The following is an 8,090-nucleotide window of genomic DNA, read 5'->3' on the forward strand; positions in this document are numbered from 1 at the left end:
TTCCCACTGAAATTGCTTCGCTTCTTCCCCTGCACTTGAGCTTTCTCTGTGTATGGCTCCACCTCCTGCGGCAGACATTTTTGTGAATGAAGAAGAAGAAGATATTGGATTTTTATCCCACCCTCCACTCCGAAGAGTCTCAGAGCGGCTTACAATCTCCTTTCCCTTCCTCCCCCACAACCGACATCCTGTGAGGTGGCTGGGGCTGGAGAGGGCTCCCACAGCACCTGCCCTTTCAAGGACAGTCTCAGAGTGGCTCAGAATCTCCTTTCCCTTCCTCCCTCACAACAGTCACCCTGTGAGGTGGGTGGGGCTGAGAGGGCTCTCACAGCAGCTGCCCTTTCAAGGACAGAGTCTCAGAGCGGCTTAAAATCTCATGTATCTTCTCACCCCACAACAGACACCCTGTGAGGTGGGTGGAGCTGAGAGGGCTCTCACAGCAGCTGCCCTTTCAAGTACAGAGTCTCATAGCGCCTTACAATCTCCTGTATCTTCTCACCCCACAACAGACACCCTGTGAGGTGGGTGGGGCTGAGAGGGCTCTCACAGCAGCTGCCCTTTCAAGGAAAGTCTCAGAACGGCCTACAATCTCTTTTACCTTCCTCCCCCACAACAGACACCCTGTGAGGTGGGTGGGGCTGAGAGGGCTCTCACAGCAGCTGCTCTTTCAAGGACAGAGTCTCGAAACGGCCTGCAATCTACTTTACCTTCCTCCCCCACAACAGACACCCTGTAAGGTGGGTGGAGCTGAGAGGGCTCTCACAGCAGCTGCCCTTTCAAGGACAACCTCAGAGTGGCTCACAATCTCCTTTACCTTCCTCCCTCACAACAGACACCCTGTGAGGTGGGTGGGGCTGAGAGGGCTCTCACAGCAGCTGCCCTTTCAAGGACAGAGTCTCAGAGCGGCTTAAAATCTCATTATCTTCTCCCCCCACAACAGACACCCTGTGAGGTGGGTGGGGTGAGAGGGCTCTCACAGCAGCTGCCCTTTCAAGGAAAGTTTCAGAACGGCCTACAATCTCTTTTACCTTCCTTCCCCACAACAGACACCCTGTGAGGTGGGCGGGGCTGAGAGGGCTCTCACAGCAGCTGCCCTTTCAAGGACAACCTCAGAGTGGCTCACAATCTCCTTTACCTTCCTCCCTCACAACAGACACCCTATGAGGTGGGTGGGGCTGAGAGGGCTCTCACAGCAGCTGCCCATTCAAGGACAGTCTCAGAGTTGCTCAAAATCTCCTTTACCTTTATCCCTCACAACAGGCACCCTGTGAGATGGGTGGGGCTGAGAGGGCTCTAACAGCAGCTGCCCTTTCAAGGACAACCTCAGAGTGGCTCACAATCTCCTTTACCTTCCTCCCTCACAACAGACACCCTATGAGGTGGGTGGGGCTGAGAGGGCTCTCACAGAAGCTGCCCTTTCAAGGACAGTCTCAGAGTGGCTCAGAATCTCCTTTACATTCCTCCCTCACAACAGACACCCTGTGAGGTGGGTGGGGCTGAGAGGGCTCTAACAGCAGCTGCCCTTTCAAGGACAGTCTCAGAGTGGCTCAGAATCTCCTTTACCTTCCTCCCTCACAACAGACACCCTATGAGGTGGGTGGGGCTGAGAGGGCTCTAACAGCAGCTGCCCTTTCAAGGACAACCTCAGAGTGGCTCACAATCTCCTTTACCTTCCTCCCTCACAACAGACACCCTATGAGGTGGGTGGGGCTGAGAGGGCTCTCACAGAAGCTGCCCTTTCAAGGACAGTCTCAGAGTGGCTCAGAATCTCCTTTACATTCCTCCCTCACAACAGACACCCTGTGAGGTGGGTGGGGCTGAGAGGGCTCTCACAGCAGCTGCCCTTTCAAGGACAGAGTCTCAGTGTGGCTCACAATCTCCTTTACCTTCCTCCCCCACAACAAACACCCTGTGAGGTGGGTGGGGCTGAGAGGGCTCTCACAGCAGCTGCCCTTTCAAGGACAGAGTCTCAGAGTGGCTTACAATCTCCTGTATCTTCTCCCCCCAGAACAGACACCCTATGAGGTGGGTAGGGCTGAGAGGGCTCTCACAGCAGCTGCCCTTTCAAGGACAGTCTCAGAGTGGCTCAAAATCTCCTTTACCTTTATCCCTCACAACAGGCACCCTGTGAGATGCGTGGGGCTGAGAGGGCTCTAACAGCAGCTGCCCTTTCAAGGACAGAGTCTCAGAGCGGCTCACAATCTCCTTTACCTTCCTCCCCCATAACAGGCACCCTGTGAGGTGGGTGGGGCTGAGAGGGCTCTCACAGCAGCTGCCCTTTCAAGGACAACCTCAGAGTGGCTCAAAATCTCCTTTACTTTCCTCCCTCACAACAGACACCCTTTGAGGTGGGTGGGGCTGAGAGGGCTCTCAGCAGCTGCTCTTTCAAGGACAACCTCTGCCAGAGCTATGGGTGACCCAAGGCCATTCCAGCAGGTGCAAGTGGAGGAGTGGGGAATCAAACCCGGTTCTCCCAGATAAGAGTCCGCACACTTAACTACTACACCAAACTGGCTCACCACCCTGTGCCAGAGTCCTCAAAGGCACCCACAGGTACCAAAAGGGTGAGGACTGGGCATGGTGTAGTGCAGGGGTGGCCAAACGTTCTTAATATAAGAGCCACATAGAATAAATGTCAAATGTTTGAGAGCCACAAGACATGAATGTCAGGTGTTTGAGAGCCGCAAAACAAGGAAGGAAGGAAGGAAGGAAGGAAGGAAGGAAGGAAGGAAGGAAGGAAGGAAGGAAGGAAGGAAGGAAGGAAGGAAGGAAGGAAGGAAGGAAGGAAGATAGATAGATAGATGGGGGAGGGAGGGGGAGGGATTGGTGGAAAGAAAGCAACTCTAAATGTCTTCTCCAAGTCAACCATCAAGGGGTGGCAGGGGCTTCAAGAGCCACACAATATGCGTGAGATAGCCCCATGTGGCTCCCAAGCCACAGTTTGGCCACTGCTGGTGTAGTGGTTATTGTGCCGGATTACAACTGAGAGGACTTGGGTTGCCAGGTTTGCGTTGAGAAATACCTGGAGATTTGGGGGTGGAGCCTGAGGAGGGACTTCAATGCCATAGAGTCCGCCTTCCAAAGCAGCCATTTTCTCCAAGGGAATTGATCTCTGTCACCTGGAAATCAATTGTAATAGCAGGAGATCTCCAGCCACCACCTGAAGGTTAATTACTAATAAATCCTATGGAATATATTTTCAATAAAATGAATTTTAACAGGGATAAATGCAAAGTTCTGCATTTAGGTAGGAAAAATCCAATGCATGGTTATAGGGTGGGGGAGACTTGTCTTAGTAGTATGTGCAAAAAGGATCTCGGGGTCTTAGTGGATCATACGCTGAACATGAGCCAACAGTGTGGCTAAAAAGGCAAATGCAATTTTGGACTGTATCAACAGAAGTATAGCGTCCAGATCACGTGATGTAATGGTATCGCTTTACTCTGCTCTGGTAAGACCTCACCTGGAGTATTGTGTTCAGTTTTGGGCACCACATTTTAAGAAGGATATAGACAAGCTGGAATGGGTCAATAGGAGGGCAACGAAGATGGTGAGGGGTCTGGAGACCAAGTCCTATTAGGAAACATTGAAGGAGATGGGCATGTTTAGCTTGGAGAGGAGGCAGCTGAGAGGTGATATGATCACCATCTTCAAGTACCTGAAGGGCTGTCATATAGAGGATGGTGTGGAATTGTTTTCTGTGGCCCCGGAAGGTAGGACCAGAACCAGTGGGTTGAAATTAAATCAAAAGAGTTTCCGGCTCAACATTAGGAAAAACTTCCTGACAGTTACAGGAATTCCTCAGTGGAACAGGCTTCCTCGGGAGGTGGTGGGTGGGTTCTCCTTCCTTGGAGGTTTTTAAACAGAGGCTAGATGGCCATCTGACAGCAATGAAGATCCTGTGAATTTAGGGGGAAGTGTTTGTGAGTTTCCTGCATTGTGCAGGGGGTTGTGCACAGCAGCCAAGAAGGTCAGAGCGCCTGCTCCGGCTGCAACGCCACTGAGAACGAAACGTCTGGAAGAAAAACTTTCTCCAGTAGAACACGGCACTTGAGCCTGAAAGATTCTACAAACCCTAATTATCACTTGGCTCAGGTTTCTTTTCTCCCAGCTGATCTTGGGGGCAAAAGAACAGCTTGTAGTTTGGGGCACTGAGTATGGAACACTTGGATCTTTGATCCAGCGTCACTTTGTAAGTTTCTCAAAGAGCCATATTCTAGTCGGAGGTTTACTTGGGCAGATCGCCACTTTTCTGATATAAATGGAAGCGTGGGAAGCATTTTCTTATGGAATCCAGTACTGAAATTATGTTAGTTATCCTTTGAGAGAACTAGCATGAAGGTGTCAGACACTGCAGAATCTTAATGTGATATTATGCTGAATATGATTAAACTGTAACATGCATCTTGACATGACTAACCCCATTTTGAGCATTTGCTACTAACCATGAGACAGAGACCTTGCATATCAAACAGCTCTAGAGATGTTACTAATTCCTGCTGTGAATTCCTCTGCAGAGTACTAACAAAAGCAACAGCCCTTTGAAGATAGCAGGCCTCAAGGAGAGCCAGCAGGGCTCCTCCGTGAGAAGAGGAACCACAGGAGATAAGGGGAAGGGAAGGTGTTACTTGTAGTTCAGGAGTGTGAGAATGTAGTAATCGTTTTTAAAACTCTCTTTCCCGCTAAACGATATCAGTCCCAATGCTTGCCTGTGCAGAACCTTGAGATATCAAATAAACGTCTTAACGTTTGCAACAAATGGAAGTCCGTTTACTTTGAACCTCCATCGTCTGACAGAAGGATTTTAGAAACACGGGGGCAGAGGGACCTTGTCCACACAGATCCTTCACTGCTTCTGCTGCAGCAAATTCAGCAGCTAAAAAGAAAACATGTCTCCTCACAAGCAACCCAAAGTACAGACTGATTTCTAGACCGGCCACAACTGGAAATAAAAGGAACCCCAAACGAAATGAACAAAAGCGGTCTGCAGAACAGCAGTTGTGTGTGAAATGCTCACGCAAAGCCAGGCTTATAAAATCTGTACATAACACGTGTACCCCAAGTGGGTGGCCATGTTGGTCTGAAGCAGCAGAACAAAGTTTGAGTCCGGGAACACTGGACTAGGAGACTGTAATGGAATTAATAGCAGAATGCAAAGTAATTTGGAATCAGGGCCAGCAGTAGACTGGCTCCCCCAACCACTTAAAGCCAAGGGAAATCACTTGCTAGTTTCCCTCTGCATTGTGGCCAGAGTTCAGCAGGCGCTGGACATTGGAATCGCCGTTGTGAGTTGAATAACATGATGCATTTCAGAGCTCACAGCAGAAGGAAGGACAAAATGCACGTCACCTAGGAGCTGACCAATGATGATTGCTGCAGGAAGCACCACCTGCTGGTGGTAATGAAGAAAAGCAACAAAAAGAAGTAACTCCGCTGGATTTGTGGGCTAACTTCTGGCACTCCACCCCCTCCCCCCGCACTGATAGCATCACTGAGTTGCATGGTGAGGCACCCAGTTTGGCACCCCCAGAAGGCTAGTTTGCCTAGCAGCAGGGCCAGCCCTGTTTGGAATGGTAGACTGGAATGTATTTTTCTGGCCTGGGGACATGGGAGATATACTTCACAGCCAGTCGCACCACCTCAGAGAAGAGGATGCTGCACTGTTGCCTCCACACTTGAGAGGAGACGGATGGAGCATGATAGCAGGGTCTCAGTTAATTACTCTCAACATCCCACAGTTAAGAAGGGAACATCTACCTATCAATCTCCGATTCTAATATATTTATTTCCTCTATATTTTATTTCCTCTATGTTCCCCCCCCCTCCAATTAGAATAACAGAATCATAGAGTTGGAAGGGTCATGTAATGTACTGAGTGACGAGACGTGTTGAAGGCAACATGCTTTATTAGCGAGAACATCACAAAGAAAGGCAGCGCGGGCTGAGTCCTGATTATATACATACCCCAGAACAACCCTCAGTCTGGCCAGGTCCAATCCTAGCCAGTTAAACTTCCCGCCACAGATCTTGATTGACGGAGCGTATTTGCGAAGCTTCCACTGGTCACCTCTGTAGCGTCCGCTGTGTTGTAATTTCGGGATGGAAATGCAAGACACAACACTCCTCCCCCCTAGTTCAAGACACGAAATCTTTCAAGTAGGCTGGTGCCCTACGTTCCCGGGTCGACCTCCTTGGGGTTATTTGGGGAATTGGAGCAGCCGCCATGGCTGGCGGGGCGGCTGGTTCCTCATGGTGGGGTGACGCTGGAAAAGGGCTGTCTGTCGCCTGTTGCTGTTCCGGAATCTTCTCTTTGGGGGGTGCTCCCTCCGCTGTAGTGCTCTTCCCCCTGCATAGTCAGTGCGGCCGGCATAGGCTGGGCAGCTTCCGGGGGTGTTGCTGTTAGTACTCCCCCGCTCCCCTGATTGCTGTCGGTTCTTCTGGCAATGTGCGATGGCACAGCTGGTCAATATGCCTCCTTAGGATCTGGCCCCCCTCCGACGAGACCTTGTAGGAGCAGGACCTGGTGACCCGCAGCACCCAGGCGGCTAACCACTCCGGCCCGCTTGCAAAGTTCTTTGCGTATACTGGATCCCCTGGAAAGAATCCCCTAGTGGCTTCCCTGGTTTTGGGGGAACTGCGGAGGTCCATAGCCCAGTCAGGATGCAACCTGTCTAGCCTCGTGATCAACTTCCTCCCCATTAGTAACTCGGCAGGGCTTAACCAGTGACGGGGTTGGGGGTGATTCTGTTATCAAATAGGAAGGCTGCCAGGCGGTGATCCCAATCTCCCTGTACAATGCGACCCAGGGCCTCTTTAGTGGTGCGCACCATGCGCTCTGCTTGGCCGTTGGTGGCTGGATGGAAAGGGGCGGACCGAATGTGCTGGATGAGGTACCGATTCAAGAACTCCTGGAATTCCTGGGAGGTGAAAGCGGTCCCATTGTTCGTGACGAGGGTCTCGGGAATCCCATGAGTGCAAAAGACCCTTCGCAAGGCTCTGACCGCCGCCGCGGTGGAGGTTGAAGCTACGAGAATCACTTCCAACCACTTGGTGTATGCATCGACTAAGATAAAGAATATTTGGCCCTGGTATGGCCCCACAAAGTCTAGGTGTAACCGGAACCATGGCCTCCTGTTGGACTCCCAGCGGTGGACAGGTGCACTTGGCGGATCAGATCAGGACTCTTGGCGGGGTTGACACCTTCAAACCCACCCTTCTATCTCCTTATCCATCCCCGGCCACCATACACAGCTACGTGCCAGGGCCTTCATTTTTTATTTATTTATTTAAGATTTATATCCCGCCCTTCCCACGAGTGGCTCAGGGCGGCTTCCAGTAGTAGATCCAGCAAAATTACAATATTTAAACATATAAAGGGATCAGCATAAAACAGATAAAACAGATTCATGTGCACTATACCTGTGTGTTTCGTGTAGGGCTTCCAGCACTTGCATCCGCAGTGGTGGGGGGAACCACCCTGCTACCCCAGAGAAGGCACCCCTGAGCCGTGAGGTGGTCCAGCTCCGCTTCTATTTTTGGTTTAAGAGCGAACGGAACTCGCCTGGCCTTCAGCCTTATCGGTCTTACGTGGGGAATGAGGGGTAAGGTAGCACCACAGGGACCCATCAAACACTTCCGGGAATTCCCAGCACACGTGTTCAAAATTTTGCGTTCGCATCTGCTGCACCCCCATTATTTGAATACCCAGTGGTCGAAACCAAGCCAGCCCGAGTAATGTGGTGAGCTGGCGTTTGACCACGAGAATGTCCAGCTTGCCCTTAAAGTTGTTAAACTCTACCCTTACAGTGGCCCAACCCAAAATCTGTACAGGGTTTTTTGGAAGTCCCGCAGCATGAAGCCCGCCGGTCGCAGCCAGGGCCGGCCACGGGCACAAAGTTTTCTTAGAGACTCCTCCGAAATTATGGAGATGGAGGAGCCCAAGTCCAGATCCATTAGGCATGGAGCGCCCTCGATTAGGACCGACACGCTGACCTTATCTAGGGTGGTGAGGGGCAAGTTCATTACCTGTAGGCTAGTCAATGCAGTCGAATAGGCATCGGTCAAGTCATGGTTGGTGGACTGGCGTCTGC

This window comes from Heteronotia binoei, chromosome 20 (genome assembly GCF_032191835.1).
Source record: "Heteronotia binoei isolate CCM8104 ecotype False Entrance Well chromosome 20, APGP_CSIRO_Hbin_v1, whole genome shotgun sequence".
Taxonomy (NCBI): Eukaryota; Metazoa; Chordata; class Lepidosauria; order Squamata; family Gekkonidae; genus Heteronotia; species Heteronotia binoei.